We start from the raw sequence: 22,210 nt of genomic DNA, 5'->3' as shown, positions 1-22,210 counted from the left end.
GACTTGCCCTTATTAGGACATTTGTTAGCCAAATGCCCATACTCATGGCAGTTGTAACATTGACTGTCTTTTAAAGATTTTCTAGTTTTAGGTTTAGGTTTCTTTTTATCAAATGCTTTTTGAAAATCAACCCTCTTTTTACTTTTAAAATTTTTATAAAATCTCTTTGCCAAAAGAGCCATATCATCCTCAGAGTTTTCTAAATCAGAGTTTAAATCATTTTCATGAAAACCATTTTTAGAAGTTTTTAAAGCAATAGATTTACCTTTTGGAGCTTTAAAAGTTAACTAATAAGTCTGTAATGAGCTAACTAATTCCTCAACCTTCATATTGTCTGTGTCACGAAGTTCCTAGATTGCGGTTACTTTAGAATTGAACCGTTTAGGAAGTGAGCGTAGTATTTTAGCACATATCTTGCTTTCAGGAATTTTATCGCCTAGACTCCACATAGAGTTTACAATGTCATTTAATCTAGTATAGAAGTCCATGAACATTTCATTTTCTTCCATACATATTTCCTCAAATTTAGTTGTGAGGATTTGTATCTTAGATTCCTTGACAATTGAAGTACTCTCATGTGTCATTTCCAATATATCCCAAGCATGTTTTGCAGAATCACAGGATATAATTCTTTTGAATTCATCCGGTGATAGTGCACAAGTAATTGCATTTAGTGCTTTAGCATTTGCACTATCAGTTTTCTGAAGTGTGGTCCAAGAGAAATACAATGTAATTTTCATAGATTTTGAACCATCAATCCCGGTTACTTCAGTGGTAAGAGGGGTCGATTCATTCACTATAGATAGCCACACACTTTCATCCATGGATTTGAGGAAAATCCTCATCCTGGCTTTCCAATAGGCATACTTGGAGCCAACAAAGGGTGGAGGCCTAGTGACTGATAGGCTATCAAAATTTGACACCATATATATAGCTTAGATCATTAGCTCAAGAATTAAATCCAAATAAAAAGCAATAAGAGCGAGCTATTAGGCGTTGATACCACTTGAAATGACCAAGTTATATGTCCTAGAGGAGGGGTGAATAGGACTATGCCAAATTAAATTTCAAAACTGCGAAATATGAAACAAAGAATAGATAGCATTATACACCAATCACAGAATAGGAATGGAAAGCAACCTAAAATAGAGAAATAGAAAAACTAAAGTTTATGGTAGGACAACCTTATTTCTAGAACAAATAGAGAAACTGAAGCCAACGTAATAAAGAGATAACAAAAATATAATGCTGAAATGTAAATCTAAATTATTACAACATTTCATACTGTGCTTGAAATGTAAAATTTACAACATTCACATCCACACAAACATTCCACAATTCTGAATGATAAAAGATAGGAAATATAAATCACACATCCACAATACAAAGAATTATAGTGGTTCGCCTGTGTGTTCATCAACTGTTAAACAACAGCCACACAGAATGCTGCTCCACTCCTAATATCCTCACACAGGGGATATTAGTGTTCACTATCAAATAGGTTTTCACAGGTTTACCCAGAACCTTCCCAATTGTGTCTTTTTCAAAGGGCTTACACAATTCAAAAACCCTCACTTCTGAGTTTTCTGGCTCTCCTCAGATAACCAACAAATTTGAGATTTTTCTGGCTTAACCTAAAATAAAACCAAACAATGTAAATTACACAAATTGTAAAATACCTGATTTTTTCCTTCATTGTAGTAGTCTAGAAGAACAAAGTCGGAGTAGAGATTTGAATGTCAAAGTTCAATGTCCAATACTCACTTTATAATGGTTCTAGGTTCTAATAGATTTTAAATTAAAACAAAAGGGCTAGCTCTAATTGATTTTGATTCCAGAAAAAGGAAAACAACAATTCCTCTTTTCAGATTAGATTGGAATGCAAGAAACAAAATCAATTAACAAAGCTAAAGAAAGAGAATATTAAATATGCACACTTAGCTTAAATGGAGCACCGACTTATCTCTCAGAAGACCGAATTAAATTAACTTGAATTGCTTTATTTATTCTGAGATTCGTACTCTATTTATAGGTGAACAAATCACGTCTTTGATTGGTCTAAGGACCTCTATGACTGGTCGTAGAACCAACATATTTTTAAAAATTCGGGCGCAATAAGATTTGACAGTTTCACGACTGGTCGTAGGTCTCCTTCGACTGGTCGTAGGATCCCTTCGACTGGTCGTAGGTGGCCAAATTTCAACGCTATTCTTTGAGTCGTAGGTCTACAACTGGTCAAAGATGCAGTCGACACTGTTCCTACGACTGGTCGAATAGTCCCCAGGACTAGTCGAAGCCTAAAAGAAAATTTTTGATTTTTGTAACAAACTTACGACTGATCCAGGAAATGTTTAGACAGGTTGAAGCAGTGCTAGGACTAGTCGAATAAAGTCCACGACTAGTCTTTGAACAGACCAAACTCACTTATATAAAACATATGAATTATGTATCCAAAATGGCCTACTCTAAAGGTCAACCTAAGGTCAGTCTTACCTCAATAGTGAAGTAAGGACGTTGAAACTTTAGAGACGAGTGACCTTTGAAAGTAATGGAGCTTGAAGTCTTGATGTCGTTTAAACTTGAGAGCTTTTTGAGATCTTGAGATTGAACTTGAAAGATTCTTGAGATTCTTGACTTGTGAAGAGTGCTTGTCAACCTAAGTTGATCTTGAGTAGAGCATTGTTCTTCACAGATGCAAACTTCATAACAATGTCTTTGGCATCACAAATTTGAAAACACAAAGGGCTATAAATTATGGCACTTTCAGGGCCCTCATCGTCGTACCCAAACGTCATGATGAATTCAGGATTGGGCTTTGAGTTAATGTTGGATGTCACTTTTCTCAGCTCATCCCTGATGCATTGTGACTCTTTGGATTCTTCCAGCTCGGGTGGAATTTAGACTGTGATCCAGTCAATTAGAGAAAATTCTTGCCCCTTGCCCAAGTCATTTTCAAATAACTCAATTAGGCTCATTTGATCCTCCATGGTGGATCTCGACCTGCCAACTGGATAGATGATCCCTTCTCTGATGGATTTGATTGATATAGGGCTGAAGGGATCATCCTCCTCTTACCAATTTTTCCCTCCTCTGGTACATCTGTGCTTTGGTATCTCACCCCTAGGAGGTAGATATTCCAGTCCTCTCATGCCTGCATCTCTTGATATTCGAGCTGGTGATAAAGATGTTGGCGCTCGACTGGAGGGAAGACATAATTTGATCCAATGAGACATGCAAAAGGAATGTAATTCACAGTCTCAAATTCAAGACTATGGTATGGAATGTCCTCACTAGAGAATTATAAGTCTATTACTGACATATCTAGCTCTTGATGAATGTTTGCTTTTATCAGAAAGATTTGTTCAGGATCATTCAAAATGGCCAGAATCTTGTCTCTGAAAATGCACTTGGCCTTTTGGTGAAGAATTGAAGAGAGAGCCTTGACTCTATGGATCTAAGATCGATTAGGGAGGAGATGAAATGAAGCTGCAATGTCGAAGACTTGAAAAGTGATGGCTAATGTTTTGGGACTAATCAGAATCTCGACCTTAATCTTTCCCTCGGCCTATTTCCCAGACGTGGGAACCACTCGTCCTAGACTCCTCTCTGGAAGGATTGAAGATTGAGTAGAGCTAAGCAAATCCCTTTGAGTAATAGAATGTCATTCCTGAAAAGTTACCGCATGATTGAAGCTGGACCCCGATTTTGTTAGGGCACGCGGTATGTTGATCGGGGAAGAGGCATTTCCTTGGAGCATGATAATTGGAGTAGGGGTCAGATAGGCAGATGGTGCCCCTTGCAAGATGGAAGATGTATGGACTGAACTGACTGGGTATGACTCATGTAGACTTGAGGCCATGAAGATTGGACTGGTTAAAGATGCCCCTTGCATATTTAAGGGCGCAGAGATTGGACTGGATGGGTGTGCCCCTTGCGAAATCAGGAGTATTGGTGTTGGGCTGACGATGATTGAATGGATGCATTGGACTGGATGACAAGGCGATTCTCCCTAAATGATATTGTTGGTAGGGGTTCCGGATGAGATGGGGCATACTTGATGTGGTGGCAGGGAATTCTGGAGAGTGTAGTTGGTGGTGGTAACAATAGGAGAGGTAACCATAATCGTTTGATTGTCAATTAGATCTTGGACCGCATGCTTCAGGGCGAAACAACAGTCTGTTGTGTGACCTCTTGATTAGTGGTATGCACAGTACTCATTCTCATTATAGTTTGGTGGCAAAGGGTTTAGTAGGGGCCTAGGCAATAACGGTGTAAGTATTTGCATTTGGACTAGCCTGGCTAGTATCTTGCTATAAGTTTGAGTTATTGGTGTAAGCTACCTAGGTTCCCGGGCCATCCCTATCTGCTGACCATGATTGGGGTATTGAGGAGTCTCCCTTTGCTGTTATCATTGACATTGTCCCTCTCGAAGGGGGAATTTAGTGTCTTGAGTAGAGGAGACAAGATTGTCTTCTTCTGTTGGATGGAGGTCAGGAAAACTTTCGTTACCATTCTCGTATTCGACATGCCTTCCTTCGATTATCCGTTGTATCGAGGCGGCTTGATGAGGTCACCATGTGGAGATCGTCCCAGCCCTTATTCCGGCTTCGACTTGTTCCCCGGCACGAATGAGTTGGGTAAAGTTGGCATATGGATACGAAACAAGGTATCTAGAGATACTCGGATTTGCCGAGTGAATGATCATGTAGATTTGCTCCTCGTCATCAATGGGTGTTTTCATTCTGGCGGCCATTGTCCGCCACTGTCCAACATAAGTTGATAATGACTCATAATTCCTTTGCCTTAAGGTAGCAAGTCTGCCCCTTTAGGCACTACATTAAGATTGTACATAAAACGATCAATGAAAGCTTGGGAAAGTTGTTCCCAAGTTATAATTCGATGGTAGTTTAATGATGTGTACCAATCTAACGCATCGCCTTTCAAGGATTTTTGAAACAGACGGATCAACGCTCCGTCATCACCTGCCATTGTATTAAGCTCTCCACAGAATACTCGTAAGTGATCCATAGAACACCCCGTACCATCATATCTTTTGAATTTTGGTACCTCAGAGTCTTGAGGTACCTTTGCATTAGGAAAGGGACAAAGATCGCTGAACTTGGTGGGTGGGAGATCCTCCCCTTGCTGCTTCTGTAACTTCCTTTGCATCTCTTGCAATTACTCGCGAAGATCTTCGATTTCGGAGGTATCAGATGAGGGGGGTTGTGCCCCTTAGAATTGACTGGATCTCCTATTAGGAAGAGGATGTTGGAATTGGATGGGATTCCTAGCTGTGGGAGGTTGATTTTGATAGCGGTTCTCATTAGTGAAAGGTTGATGGAAATGATTTTCGGCTGTGAAAAATTGGCCATGAAGGTGACTCCCATTTTAGGGAGGATGCTGAAAAGTTGAGATGATTGGGGCACTAGGTGATGATACTTGTATGGTTCGGGCAGCCTCTCTTTCAATACATTGGGCAAGAAGGTCTTGCAAAGCTTTGAAATTTTAGGCCATATCGGCCATGGATGCAGTGGTTGCTGTATTACTGGCCATGAGTTCAGGTCATCTGGGGGTGCCTTTCAGGCGTAATGGTTTCTTCCTTTTGGTTTGCCATGATAACTTTGGACCGGGTAAGCATGGGGTGAGCTGAAGCCTTGAATGGGTGCAAGCTAAAGATCGATGGTCATCTTTTTTTTTTTTTTAGCAAAGTATGAATACAAATGTTTATATGTAGAATATATCCTAAGATTGTATTACCACACTCTTTCGAGTCGGGTCTCAACTAGTGCGAGCTAGCAGAGTCCCCAATAGAGTCGCCATTCTATGAATGCTGGGAAATCTACGCCCACGCTGGTTTGACAATTTTTATGGTTGGGGTGATTGGGCTGACTTGGATTGTTGATACGATAGTCTCGAAGTCGCCACTAGCAACTTAATTCAAAATCCCGCAGTCGGCTAGAACTTGCAGAATGTGTAAAGCCAAAGAATCCGAGGACTCTCTTGCTTTAAATTGACTCCTGATCTGCGATTTGGAATTCTGAGTGAGGGACCTCGGTTACAAAGGGGGAAGGTATTAAGCACCCTATCTGTCCATATGAATGTATGGTCTCTACTTCGTGTGGTAAAATTGTCAGGCCCATATCCTAGTTCATACCATTCCGTAGACTCTTGCGATCTTCCCGGTCGGATTCCGTCAATTTGCGACTTGTAATCGGCATTTGCGCCCGACCCCAAGTCGTATCCCTTAGATCTGAGTCGGCTCGACTTGAGACTTATACCCTCGTGACCGCACCGTCGCAGTGGTTTCATCGCCGCATCTCGCGCGCCGATGCGATACCCAAGCCAGGAGTTGTAGGCCCGCGTTTATCTTGAAGAAACGCCACGCATTTGCAAATCCCAAGAAGAGAATCTCTCCAATCTATCAAATTAATCCCATCAATTAATTAAGTACAACACCCATATCTCTCTCACCCAAAAGTCAACATAACCATACCTCTCAAGTACACCCATCACACCCATCCCTCTCTCCTTACATCCCCTCTCTCTTATGCTCCACCCATTCTCCCAAGCACCAAGAGAGAGCCAACGTCTAAACTTTCCATGAGAAGAGCCAAGTGTGGCCCACTCCCTGCCACCCTATCTCCCATCTCCACCCTTCAATCTGCATCTTCCACCATCAAAGGGAAAGCCTAGGAGCTAAGGAGTCCATGGAACCTAGAAGAAGTGGAATCGGTGGGTGTTTTATAGAGTTAGATTGCAATTTTTGTGATGAACCAAGTGGGGCCTACCGAATGATGGTATGGATCCCATTTGGGACCCATCTTGTTGTATGCATTGTATATGGCCCACTTAGGGGAGCTCATAGTGGCAGAGCTCCCCCGTCTCACGTTCTCTCTCTCTCTCTCTATCTCTCTCTCTTCCATATTTTGCAGCCCACCATGATGAATGTATTTTATCCATGCCGTCCACCGAGTGGGCCCACCCGGCGGTCCGTTTGGACGGACCTGATTGAAGGAAAAACATAAATATCAGCCTGCTTCAAGGCTGGTGAGCCACGTTGATGTGGAACCTACCTGATGTATATGGCTTCCATACCGTCCATCCATCTTGCTGTCCAGATGGTGGAGCCCACTGTGATGTTTACATACCATCCTCACTGTCCAGTTGCGGGACAGTGGGACGCACCATGTTGTATCTGATTTATCCATGCTGTCCGTCCATTTTTTTGGACATGGGACCCACCCCACACGTGTGACACGTGTGGGCAGGTGGGGCCCACCTTGATTGCTTGTATATCCACACCGTTAGATCCCTGGATGGTGGGGTGGATCAGCTGGTGTATCTCACCCAACTATAAAGCTGCTGTAGTGACGTTATCAAGTTCTGTGGGCCACCATGCTGTATGTGTTTCTTCAGCCGTCCATCTGTTTGGATGTGGGGCCCACCCCACACGTGTGGCACGTGTGGGGATGGGACCCACCTTGGTGTATATATTCTATATCCACCGTCTGTCCAGTTTGTTGGATGGTGGACTCCACTTTGATATATGTGTTTATATACACACTGTCTATTTGAGGTGTGGCCCACCCCACCGTGTGACACGTGTGGCAGGTGGGACCCACCTTGATGTACCTGTTCTATATCCACACCCGTCCATCTAGACGGGTGGTGTGGGGTGCATCGAGATGTATGTGTCTATATTCACACCGTCCATTTGGACGGTGCTGATTGGAGCTCATGTGATGTATGTGTTTTATCCACCATCCATTGCTTGGACAGTGGGACCCACCCCCACGTGGGACGGCTAGTGTACCCCCCACCATCCATATAGCTGTTATATTGCGTCAGCAAGTTCTGTGGGGCCTCTACCTGATGTAAGTGTTGTATCCTCACCGTCCACGTGGACGGTGGGGCCTTGTATGCATTGATCCACATCGTCTATCAGGTGGACCACACCGTAAAACCAGTGAGGGATTGAACGTCTACAATTGAAACCCGTTTGGGGTCCCAGAAGTTTTGGATTAGTATGAAATTTGTTTTTTCACTTAATTCAGGTCCTTGTGACCGTATGAACAAATTGGATAGAAATAATGTGATGGTGGGCCCCAGCCCGGTGAATTGTTTAACATCAAGAATCATTATCTCCACTGTTATATGTGGAATGGTCCAGATGATCTTTCAATCATCATCTCCGCCGCTATTTAGGGTGTGGTTTAGATGATCTTCCGATATGATTCATTTTTGGGTAATGCTCTATAATGGTCTTAAAAAAAAGATGAATGGTGTAGATAGTCCCACTAGGTCGATGGGCCCACCTGATGTATATGAGGCCCATTGTTGCGTCTCATCTTGATGTATATGAGGCCCATTGTTGCGGTCTATGTGATGCAGCCCACTTGATGTATATGAGGCCTATGTGATGCGGCTCACTTGATGTATGAGAGGTCCATGGACGTGGCCCATTATGTTGTATTTGAGGTCCATGGACGTGGCCCATTATGTTGTATTTGAGGCCCATATGATGAAGCTCAATGTGATGTATGTGAGGCCCATTGTGATGTATTTGTGGTCTATTTGGTGAGGCCCATCTTGATATATTTATGGCCCATTTGATGAGGCCCGTTGTGATGTATTTTGGGCCCATTATGATGTATGTCAAGCCCTTATTTGAGGTCATGGCCTCACTATATGTTAGACTCTATGTGGGCCACTCCTTGAGAGCAGTGTTGGTTAAATGTCCACATTATGACCTTCTCTTAGGCCTTGTTAGAACTATTCTCATCATTCTTTAAGTAGGTTAACCCAAGTCTTTGGGCCCCATTGATGTTGCATGGTCCATCGTCGCCGTAGATGAATGGCTTCGTGGTATCGGATTTGGCATATCCACGACCAAGGGCCGATCTTTATATTATGGTTTAGATCGGCTGTTCATCTATGGACCCCGCCTTGCATATAGGCCGATTATCGAGGTAGATTATCGATGCCGATTATCAAGGTCGATTATCGAGGCCGATTATCGAGGCCAATTATCGATGCCAATTATCAGTGTCGGTTATCAATATCGATTATGAGTACGTGACAGCATAGCATCATGATAAATGTCCATACGCATCATCTGCATGTTTGTTATGAGATGTGATTGACCATTGCATATGCCATAGGGCAGGTTGTTTATGGGACTCCCTGATAGGTGGAGTCATCCCACATGAGTGCACGGTGTGCGTGGGATTTATGCATAATTGGACTGTGTGACTCATGTATCTTGCATTTTGTGGTATGACTACTGTACACCCTAGTGATATCAGGGCCGTAGCCTCCATAGACATATCGTAGATGGCCAGATGGGACACCGAAAATCTTTTTCTATATGGGGTGTCATAGATGTCCCTAGGTGAAAGTCCTTAAACCTCCGTGGCCAAGAGACGCTCCAACATCTAGGCCGAGTGGATATATGAGCGCCTGAGTGCAGAATACTAGTAGGTCGCGTCTCCTACTATGTCGTGGTCGATTAGAAGGGGGTGTGGCCTTATCCGCTTGAGTGAGGGGGCTATAAGCTAGGCTTAATTTGACCAACTCATAAATGAATCTGTTATCGACATGCCGGGTAGATATTGACTGACTACTGGTCAGGTGGATAGTGAGGTCTCTTCCACATGCATGGTTGCGCATCTAGTGGGCGACGGTCTGTGTAGAGTGTAATAGACCCCGGTGATGATCCCAGAGATGTACAGTACTGATATGTAGACTTATTGAGCAGGAGTTGCATACTCAACATTTTACTTATTCATTCACTATCCACTCAGGCTGGTGGTGCGCAACTAATTGTTATGTGTACCTTTGCAACGGCCAGGATTTCAGTTGGGGAGCGCACCAACCTGAGATCAGGGATTTACCACATTGAGTCTAGCTATTCAAATTTAGGAATGAGATTTGTTTAGATAGAAGTTCCTTATGATGGACCCCATAGCCTGTGATATTACGTACTATCATCCCGACTTCACACTCCAGCTTGGTCATTTCATTCGCACCGCATATTGCATTACATCCGCGCCATATGATATTTTGGGTTGTTATGCTTTTGCATTTATATGGCCCAGATGAAGTTGACGGTATTCGTAGACTCTTCAGGATTTGCATATTGCATTGTACTTTCAGTTTATGATAATTGGCTTATTATGTTTTGCATCGCATTGCCTAGATAAGGCTGATGGTATTTATGGACTTACCAGTATGTTTTCGCATTGCTTTGATATTGCATACTTGGCACTTACCTTACGCACACACTTACACCACCCTCTAAGCTTTCTATAAGCTTATGCACGATAGATGCGTGCAGGTGGCATTAGGTCACAACAGCATTAAGCTTGGAGCGTGTAGCTGTCTTTTGGAGCTTGATTTTCAATATATGTATTTCCCTTTCAGCACTGTATTCAACTGTTTATATTAGCGGATATGTGATGATGATGTTGCATTTATCATTTGGAAAAACTTGTGGTTATGCTTCATACGAGATAAATATACGTTGGAAAATCCTCCTTGTAGGATCCCAGGATCGGAATCTGGTGTACAGGCGCTGAGAGCCGAGAATGGGGTACTACAGAGGTTGTCGACACCGGATTCGGTGATCGAAAATTTTGTGAGCCTGGTTTTCGAGTTTGGGGCGTGACAAAAATAGTCTTAAAGGATAAGATGACAAGATCGAAATGGGACTAGGCAGACTTGGATTTCTGATGTGGTAAGGTCCGGGATTCCGGCAAGCCGCAGAGCATACGTCCAAAGAATGTCTAGAGGAGTTTTTGAAACAAATGTGATGATACTAAAATATCATTAAAAGGGGACTAGGCTACCATGAGTTTCTGATGTGATAGGATCCGGTGTTCGGCAGGTCACAAAGCATACATTCAATCTCAACTTAGACAAGCAGGGGGGTTGAGAAGAGAAATAATGATGCGATGAATGCCAGTGATAATAGTGTGATCTTTGGCTTGCACTTGAAGTAACTAGATGTGAGATGCACTATGGTAGGAAGTGATTGACCCAAGTAGGAGTATAAGAGCTGAGGGTGGCTTGGAGGAGTCTAGGGGGAGGCTAAATATGGGGCTTGAGAACTCAAATGCTCCCTCTCACTTTCACTCTCTTACTTTCTCTCACTCTTACTCCTCTCTTGATTTTGGTGTGTTATGTTGGTGATGTTTCTTAGGTGTGTGAAATGAAGAGAGGTGAAGGCTAGTTATAGCCTTTTGGGATGACATTTTGGTAATTATAGGGTTTATGGAGGGTAAATGCTGACATGACAGCTTGTGATTGGTTAAGGGAAGGGTAATGCCACATTGCATGCTTTTATAGGCTCTTGGGTTTGGTAGGATGGTAAATAGAGTGAATGTTAGGGATAAGTTTATAGAAGAGTTAACTTTTAGAGGGGGAACAACTGTGTGCTTAGAGGGCACATTTGTTGAGAGAGGACGGTAATCTGATTACCGCTGGCAGTAGTCAGACTATCGCCCGCGGTAGCCAGACTATTGCTCAGGTACGGTTATTCCCGTGGTTTGGCCCAATGGGCCTATTTTGGGCCCCGAGAGTGGCCTAAAGCCTATTTTTGGATTTATGGCTCAAAATGGCTCGAAATTGGCTTAGAAATGGCTGGCGATGGCTCGAGAAATGGGTCAATTTTGGGTACGCTCTAGCATTGGATGATGGCTCGATTTATGGTAATGTAATGGCTCAAGTTTGGTTAGGGTTTGGATCAGGTTTGGGAAATGGTTGTGGTTGAGGTTTAGGTTTAGTTCGTAAGAGTCATCCATGCCTTATCAAGTTGCTAGCCTGGGTTGGGTGTCTATAGTGGGAGGGCGCATGGCTCAACTACTCAGGATGTTGCTTGGTTTTCTGCAAGGTGACCGGTGCTTGAGGTGGCGTAGAGACCTTGGTGGCCGCCCTGCATCTATCCCCTGGTCGAGAGGTGGGTTTCGTCTCTCCAAGATCTGCATTATCTGGTTAATATTACCAATCAAGGCTTCGACTTGATGTTCCAGAGTGGCGAGCCGACCTCCGTAGTTACAGGGTCACTGCATAGGGCCTGCAGGCACAGAATGAACCTGGAGTTGCGAGGGTAGGTCTTCATGGTCGGCAGACTGCTCCACAGGTGGAGGAGCAGTTGCTACGATCGTTGTTAGTGCTCTTTTTTTTTTCCTTTCACCATTGTAGAACCTCAGTTAGATGGGAACGACTTTGACATCGTTCCCATAGACGGCGCTAAACTGTTGATGTAGAAATCTAGTTAACCCTCATTGGACCTCCAAGTACCTGCACAAGAAGAAGACAAAGAGACCTTAGATATAGCAGGGGACCCTCCGATGCCTAAGTCAGAAAGTAATCTGGGTCCAATAGTCTTGAGAGTTTTCTGGTGCGTACCTTTAACTTAGATGGGGCCTCTATTTATAGCCATGGGATGCCCTTCTTAGATGGAAAGCTCCCTTACTTGGCAAGCAGCTATCATCCGAGATCTTCGGCGCAGATCTTGGAACAACCTTAGTGATAAGATCAATAGGGCGGAATCCGAGGAGTGCAACACTAGATGGTCGTGTTCGACCAGATAATGCCGACCCTAAAGTCGAAGGTCCGAGGCCATCTTGAGGTGGATATCCGTTGGGTCACAATTGAGGTCGACCTCGATACGTACTTGACTGATGCAGCCGTTCATCGGTTGGTCCGGGCTTGTCAGTAGGTCGGACCTCTTCAGATGATAATCAAAATGCTAGGTCGTCCCTGGGCTCGAACCTAGATGCCAGAGTTGAACTGCTTCTCTTAGGGCATTGTAGTTTATCTCATGCGGGTGATCCTTGGTTGGTCCCTTTTTACCTATAACAATGGGCACGATATATACTTTACATTCCCTACTATTAATAACTTGGTGCTTCATGTGGAACTGAATTAATTGGAGTTCAAATTTGTTTTGGTTTGTGATTTTTGATTAATCGCTCTATTATTCGGCTAGATAGGATAGGACTTTGATTTCAGTTGTGTTATCTAATTTAATCTAGTAAATTAGGCATTAAGAATGGTTAGAAGTATATCTTTGGCACTCTAATGTTTTATTTTATTGATTTTCTTTCTACAATATCTAGATTTCCATCATTGTTTTACTTGAATTTAAAGTTTCATAGTTAGTTTTAGCTTTAGTTCTAGTTTTAAAGTGTTTTGAGAATGTACCAATATAAGTCCTTGAGGATTCGATCTCGATCTCACCGAGTTAAAACTACATCGTAGCCCTACACTTAGGGTTGCCATCCTTCTGAATCGATTAGTATTCATATAATTCAACTCATAAGCATGAATAGAAATGTGCACATATCACCATCGCAAACACAAGTATATATAGTGGTTCGGCTACTTGCTTACTCCACTCCCAGCGAACGCACTCTCCTCGAGTGTACCGGATTTCATCTCTAATCTTTATAAGCGTACACTCCCGTCAGAGGCTTCCACAGAGACTTACATACGTACACTCGCATTAGAGGCCTACACAAGGACTTAATCGAGTTTGATTCTCAAACTCTATATGCAATCCTACACAAGGAGAGAGTATATGGACTCTAAATTGAGAATCATGTCGGATTGAGCTTCGTTGATGCATTTTACTTGAGATGCATCTTCACTTCTTGAATCCACTTCTCTTGTGCTCTCCTAATATTTGAAGTCGATCTTCTTCCACTTCATTGAATCGGCTATTGGCAATGATCTTCTTATTGATATGACAAGGTAATGAATGGAAGATAGTTTGAATCTCCTACAACTATGAGATAGTGTAACACCCCATACTTTTGATACTTGGGTGTTATCGTGAAAACCTAACTTAGTAACACAAATCTAGCTTACTGGACATTCACCTTTATTCTAGCCTAAATCTGCCAGTTGGAAGTACTCTTCATTCATAGAATGAGTCATCCATTTATTTTTGAGGTGAACCGTCACATCATCAAAGACACCTATTATAAGATTTCAAGAACTTTAATAGACAAATCAAACCGTTCATTTTTAATACCGGCACTTAGATCATCTGATCCACCATCCATCAGGCCCATAACATCTCGTATAGTGATCCACCACTTGATCACACTAATCAGATAATCAAAGAGTTGAATCAAGTAATAAAGCCTACTTAGACAATTCTTAAGATTACTAGGACCATTGATAAATTATTGTGAATCAATCCAACCATTGATTTTATAGAGCGACCGTTGCAGTTGAGCGTATAACTGCAAAGAAGCACTTTCGCTCAAAATAACTCAATCGAATGGTTGGATGGAGATATGCACCATAGATTGTGATTTGAATGACTTAAGAATCCTGTGGAATCATTTAGATTAAAATCTAAAGCCAATCTGACTGACAGATTGTCGAAAATTGATAGAAATCATTAATTCAAACCTAAATCTTGCTTGGTGTGTTCCACCTGAGCTTTGGATCTGCCTCATCATCAGTCTGGAGTCTTGATGTGTTGAGGGGAAGTTGATGATTGGTGCAGATCTCGCAAGCAAGTCATGTGGACCTCACTTTTTGGTTGCGTGTCTACACAGCCCGTGCACAACCGTGATTCACCGAACCACTAGCCCGGTCAAATCGGGTTTGACCAGAGCTCGCTCGAAAAGGGAGATCTTTTCTTTCTTCGGTTTTCCCGCCGAACGAAATTTGAATGGACAATGTCCATTTCAATTTTTTGTGGTCCACCATCTTAACACCTTGATCCGATCTGAGCTGTCCATCTGGCTCGACATCAGATTTCGGATAAAAGCCTATATGTCACCCTAATGATCTTGTTCATGTGCACAAACACATGCACAATTCAAGCCATGTGTGAGTAATTTCAAACACGAAAATTAGTTGTGCTTTTCCAATTGGAGATAAGGCTGTATAAGAGCCAAGCTAGCTCGAAAAGCTCACTCAGCTTGAACGACAACTCAAGGCAAGCCAAACTTCATATGACCTAGCTCGTTTTGAAAACGAGCTAAGTTCAAACATAGTTGAGTTTGACTCGACTCAAACTCAGCTCGGCTCGAAGCTCGAGCTCGACTCGAATATATATATATATATATATATATATATAAAGTTAAAACTTAAACCCTACCTTATCCGTCCATCCTTTTCTCCTTCCTTACCCAACTTGCTACGCTCAAGCTCCTCTCTCTCACTCTCTCTTATACCCAAGCTCCACAATTTCTCTCTCTCTCTCTCTCTCTCAGCACCAATAACAATTTACCCCTATGGCTCTATCTAATATTATATATATTATTAATTAAATTTTGATTTTGGGGTTGGGTAGGGTGGTGGTTGGGTTGGGTGGCTGGGTTGAGTCGGGTGCGGGTTGGGTTGGGCTGCTAGGTTAAGTTAGGTGCGAGTTGAGTCCGGTTGGGAGCAGGTTCGACTCGACTCGAGGTAAGCTTGCATTGACTCGATCCACTAGCTCGCCTCAATCTCGACTTGAAAGGTTTGACAAACAAGCCAAGCTCCAATGGTAAACTTGAGGTTGAGCTTAAGCTCAAACTCGAGGAGAGCAAGAATGAGTCAACCAAGCTTGGCCCACCTCGACTTAACTCGGCTCGATGTATAACCCTAGCTGAAGAGATTCTTTCCTCCCCCTTGATCCGTGTGAAACAACAAGAATTGATCTTGACAGTTCATTCAGATCATCATCTGTCATCCGATGCACCATGACTTGGATCGTTAGTTGTTCAAAACTAAAAAGAAAACCTAATTGTGGAGTACATGCACGAGTAAGAAACCCTATATTGAATTTAGGTCGTGTATTCTCTTGATCCAATGGTCTGGAAGCGTTAGGGCAACCCATAAAAGGAGGTATCCGCTGAGTTAGGGTTCTCCATTTTTGGTAGTTGTAAGAGAAAATTGTCCAAACCTTTCCTCTTTGAAACCCATTGCTCAAACATTCATGGAGCTTTGATTTGAAGCATTCATAAACTTCAATGCAATTATTCAGACCACCTAGAAGCTCCATTTTGAAGAAAAACCCATCTGATGGCAATCTACCATTAGCAGCGGGTCATCTTCCTTGCCAAACCTTCCTACTGGATCGAGTTTAAGCCTTCATTTTAGCTCACTGAATCACCCAGCAGAGAGGTTATTGGAGGAGCGTTCATCACCATAAGTATCCTGGAGATTAAGCTTTGCTAGTGAGTGCGTCTGAAATGTGCGTCTGATCTTTATGTTGTACTGGGCGACTCAACGAGTTATGAATCCAGGTTTGGTGGGTTTGAGTTGATTGAGACAAGGTAAGTGATATAGTTCAGATCATTTGGGCTTCTCTAAACAGAGATAGAGAGAGATCTGGACCTATTGGCGAGTTCGGGTTCGATATCTACCAAGTCTAACCCAGTTGAGTCCAATGTTTAAGGGTAGCAACTCACTGAATTGACCTGCATTCTGACATGGTGGTTTCGTTCTTCCACTGTCTTGCAGAAGGAAGAAAGAAGAGAAACAGAAGGAGGGGAAACTGAGAAGAGAAGCAGAAGTAAAAAGGAGGAAGAGAGGGTTGTTGGTTCGAATCCACCCACTACGCCACAACTCTACCGAGTCAACTTGATCATTCTTCCCCGAGTCTGGCCAACCACTCATCATCGAATCGATTCGATTGTCTTCACCAAGCCACAGAGGTGCTGGCTCGCTCCAACTCGAGCCGGACTTGTCCAAGTCATAGTTAAGCTTGGGATCACACTTGAATCATGTCGTGTCCGGTTTGCAATTCACTATTGAGTCAGCTTAATTTAGGCAACTGAGTTATTGTCAGGTCACTGTATATGGCTGTGATTAACATGCAGCAACAACTTGTTCCCAAAATGCGAGTTCCTCATCCGGGTCGAGTTATTCAAGCTCAAATTCAAAACCGAGTGTAACGTCCCATATTTTTGTTATTTTGAATTTCAAAAATCTTCAAATTTTTTCTGCTATTTTAGATTTCAACTCACTGACCATTAACACTCTCTGTTAGCCTATACGTAGTTGTTACTAGTAAATAACCGCACAAATCTGATTAATTAACTATAGGAAGCTAACGAATTTGCCCGATCACTTAATTCTTTAGTCTAGCCTCATGATTTATTCATCTAGGGCCCAAATCTAACCAACCTATCACCGACTAATCAAGAAAACCACAACTAAATAAAGACTTACCAAAAATCGAGACAACTAGGGGTCTAATTAAACCAAACTAACCCAGTTACTCCTTTAGCCTAAGAACCAACGATTTAGAGTGATTATCCACACCCTAATCATCGCGCGTATACAATTCATTCCAGAAATGCCTTAATTATCTGAATAAGCTTAGACTGCTCATTAGTGGACCACTAAACTCAAAACTATAGAAAGACGTTCATCTTAGCGGGCTTGACGTCCATCGCGGGACATCAGGCCGAGATCGCGTCTCAAATTGCTCAACATAGACTCGTGAGGCCTATGCATGAGATGCACGAATACCCTTAGGATTCGTTAGGAACTTAAGTTAATTGTCTATATTCGGTCTTTACTGAAGTTATGGCTTTCGGACTGTTAGATTGTGACCAAATTTAAGACAACAACCTAAGTTAAGACCCTGCACATATTTGTATAGTCGCGACCTCGATTGACGATTAATAATTGTCGAACTAACTTCTAATCATACCCGTCGATCGACACATCTAAATGGTGAACCAATTGTATCTCTATGTCGATCATCACTGGGTGATGGGGTTAACTATCTTACGGTGTATATCAACCCCTACACCCCATAGTGGACCCCCAAAGGGTAGAAACACCGGAAGCGGATTGTGTAGTAACTCACTACGCTTAGCGTATTGAGTAAACTCTGAGAGGTCCTCCATGATTTATGTATTTTATCAACTACATCCATCTATTTTACCAGATAATTTTAGGGCCTGAGCCAAAAAATGAGGCATATCCAATGTTCAAATTGACCACACCAAAGGAAACAATTGAATTGAACGTCTACCGTTGAAAAATTCTTAGGGGCCACAGAAGTTTTGGATCAAGCTTATATTTGTTTTTTCCATTCATCCATGTCTGTATGATCTTATGAACAAGTTGGATGACAAATAAACATCACTGTGGGGCCTAGAAAGTTTTCAACAGTGGAAATCATTATTCCCACTGTTTCCAGTGGTATGATCCACTTGATCTTTGGATATGCTTTAATTTCGGGCTCAACCCTTTAAATTAGATGGAAAAATGGATGAACGGCGTGAATAGACCACATATATTCAAGGTGGGCCCAACCAAGTTTACTCAGTATGATAAGATCTGATTTCAGAAACACCCTCCCATAGGGCTAGTATAATGAAAACTTAGCCCTTAAGGCCATTTGCACCATTTCTGGTGCTATAAATAGAGCATTTGGAGGAAACCCTTGCTCCCATCCAAATTTTACTTAAAAAGAAAGAAAGACAGAGGGAAGAGAGAGAAAAAGAGGAGGGTGAGCTTGGGAGGGAGATCTTTGAGTTTGTTCTTGATGGGCTCCCTCTGATTAAAGCACTAGCTTCGACCGTTCTCTGCTGACAAATCTACCCCACTCGCGATTGGGAGGTAAGAAATGAACTCTACTTCTCAACCTAGGTTTTTCTAGGTTGAATTGCATAAATCTCACATAATTCCTTTAAAATTGGTGTAAGAATTATTTTCCCTAAAACCCTAACCCTAAGAGCTCAAAGATTGAAAATCCCTTCTTAAGGTGCATACCATTATTCCTAGGTTGTCATTTATCGATCCTTAAAGGTATTAGTTAATGATTCTTGATTGTGAATGAGTTGATGCATGATAACATGTCTATATTTTGATTTTAATTGCATATCATACTAATTCTTACTTATTAATGCTTAGATATTCGATAAAATGCATGAATGAATAATTTGCTAGATTTAGGGTTCATGCTAAATTTCACTGTGATTGTCTGATGGATAGTTAGTTTTTAATTGATATTTAGAACTGCTTAGGATGTTAGGTTAGTCAGCAAGTTGCCGAACTAAGGGGTGGCCCGAGTTAGGTCGATCACCCTAGGCTTGTTCGATCGACCCGGGTCGAACATGGACGAATGACAGTAGCTGGACTACGTGGGATGCTTGCACCCAATGCCGGTTGCGCCGGAGTTCTCCTAGGTCAATCAAATTAGTCTAATGGTCGATTGATCATGTATGTTCACAATGATGACAACGACCAATTGAATTTAGGATACCCCCATTCCCATTGAATAAGTTTACTTATAACAGTTAGTGATAGGATCCTACAAAGACTCATGAGCCAGACATGGTGGTATGGGACACCGTGTCCGAACTGTCGGCCTACATTGGGGTGGCGTGCCTTCATATTAGTAAAAATGGAGCGATGAGCCTCCCCGTAATGACCATTGAGCACTTATGGAGGCTATCATATTATAAATGGAATTGATGTCGTGACTTCACTACATTTTATATTTGGATGGCAACCCTTACATTATTTGTGGTCGGCCTTGGGTGATGAACCCTAAAATGGATCAAGGGACACAGGTGAGGAGCTGATATGACCGCATCGAGCCTTATGATCTGACTAGAGACTCCTGATATAATGGCGGTATCTTAGATTCACCAATCTGTTATATGAACTAGGATTAATAATCGCTCGGCTAATCATACATATCGATTGCATTGTACTATATTAGGTTGTTGTGATTTAGTGTTGGAGTTATGTGATGAGGGAGTGTTGGTATTTGTGAAATAGGCATTAAAGTCACTTGTGAGAGAGTGTTAGATTGTAAGGGCATGCATCATTTCATAATATCATCTGTGCATTTAACAAGAGTATTTCGGAAGTGTTTGTTTACTTGTTTTATCATTAACCATGCTGATTGAGTTGATAGCATGTGTAACTTAAAACTAATGGGACTATTGAGTTAGCTACTCATTCCCACAGGGGATTGTTTTAAAACACCGACCGGACAATATTATTCATGCAAGTACCACCGAGATCCCATATGGGTTGGCTTAAATCAGCTTTCACCACCATCATTATCTTTTGAAGTGTTTGGTGAAAATAGAATACTTTACACTTTATTCATTTTGGGTATGTATATTGTAGCTTATGTAGTTCCCATTTGGGCAGACACCACTTTTAGAATTGTACATTTTGAATATTAGCCATATATTTTTTAATTTAGTTACCTTTACTTAACTTTTGATGCCGTTGATTTAAAGCTACTCTGATTTTGATTATATATGAATGTTAGCTGGACTGCGTGGGCATGTGGGAACGCCTGAGAACTTGGGATCGGAGTTTTTGTACTCTGGTGCCGAATCTCGGGGCGTGACTCTGAGTTGATCGAGTCACCATTAGGTTACTCCAACTCATTACTGATTTAACTCATTAGGTTCTTCTGAGTTGGACATTGTTGACGGTCTAATTAGGATTCATCTTCAGTTTGCTCACCAACACAAGCTTTAAAGGGTAGCAAGTTCGAGTCTCTTCACCGATTTGATTCAGTGAGTTTCATTGGGTCTATTGATTATAGAGAGTTGATTGTTGGTTGTTTTAGTCTAGCATTTGGTTTGTCTTTTGAATTTCCCTCTAAGTTGGTATTGTTCGGGAATTGAGTTGAAGCTAGTCGACCTCGTCGAGTTAGCTCATTTGGGCTAGGTGAATTGACTAGGTGGGTCTCAGTTATTGTTTTTTAAATTAACTTAGTGTTGATCCTTGTCAGTTCTTATTGGATTGTGATCGTGTGTGGACCGAGCTAATTTAATTTATTAGGATAGGATCGTGTCGACATCGAGTTCCACTAACCGAAGGATTGCGCAAGCTTAAGGATTCGATTCTAAGAGCGCACGCACTTCCTAGCAACATGTGGGCGATTCAACTCATAAGGTGATGACCTTTCCCCTTGGGCTTTTTACTTTCATATTAGCTTAAGTGATAGTTTTCATTTTAATTTTGATTGATAACTGATAGTTTTATTTCATGATTACTTGTGTTAGTTATTAGAATGGATCCTTAAATTATATGCTCAACATTTATCTTGTATAAACACTTACATGTTGCGCATGAATATCTTTTCATACTTGTGGTTTGTTTATGAAGCTTGAATTACCACATCAATTAGTGGAAAACTCCACTTATATACATACATACATACATATATACATATATACATATATATATATATAAATCTAGAATTGGGATGTAAACTTGATTGATTGTGATTAAAATGGACCCTCAAGCTAGTGACTATTTTTGTCTAATGAATTAAATGGGATTTTGTTATGGACATACCATCTTGTGAATCATTTGTGCCTATGTGGCTTTTGGTGATAATTCCTTTTTATCGCATCCTTTGATGGAATATTTGTCATAGTGGCTTTAGTGGACTTTTGCCCAATATGACTTTTGATCGATTATTTTTTTATAACCTTGTGATGGTAAGCCATATTTGTTTAATTATGATTAGCCACTAGTTGAGGAGGTTATCATTAAATATCCTAGTTGTTGGAGTCTCATGAGTTGGGGAAAATGATATGGGACACTATGCCCGAATTATCGGCCTATGCTGGGTGACGAGCCCCCAAAGTGACCTTTGAGTTTTCTTATAATGGTTATTTGTAATTGGAATAATAACGGATGGGCTAATCATGCATTATGGCTATGGGCGATAATGAGTGGCTAATTCTGGATGTTGTAGCACGTATCCTTTGTTGTGGTATGTTTTGCTAGTTCATAGACCACCGACAATCGACCAAATTTGTGTGAGCTAATCACTTTAACACGCACTTAATGTATTTTTGTTGATGACTAGCCACTTGCATGTGGGTTCCGCCCCACTCGTGGGTTTTGCACAAAAGGCAGCTGGATGAGCATACCTAGCTGATGTGCATTCATGCATTTAAATAAGATTGCATCGTGGATTGTTTTGTATATTTTCTTGTTTAAACTATACTTAATTAATGCGGTGGTGTGTAATCTTGAGGGAAATTCTTACTGAGTTAACCACTCATGCTTTGAATATATAATCATACAGATTGTGCAGGTGGCTTAAATGATACACATGTTCAGACTGATGAGGAGTAGGGTAAAAATATCAGGGATGTATGGCCGTATCTGCCCAAGGGAAGCTAATTTACAGCTTAAGTCTAGCTGCATTTTATTCCATTTCATACGTTAAATTGTTTCTTTCATATAACTGTTAGTATTA

Source organism: Magnolia sinica, chromosome 16 (genome assembly GCF_029962835.1).
Source record: "Magnolia sinica isolate HGM2019 chromosome 16, MsV1, whole genome shotgun sequence".
NCBI classification, from domain to species: domain Eukaryota; kingdom Viridiplantae; phylum Streptophyta; class Magnoliopsida; order Magnoliales; family Magnoliaceae; genus Magnolia; species Magnolia sinica.
This window is presented reverse-complemented; position numbering follows the sequence as displayed.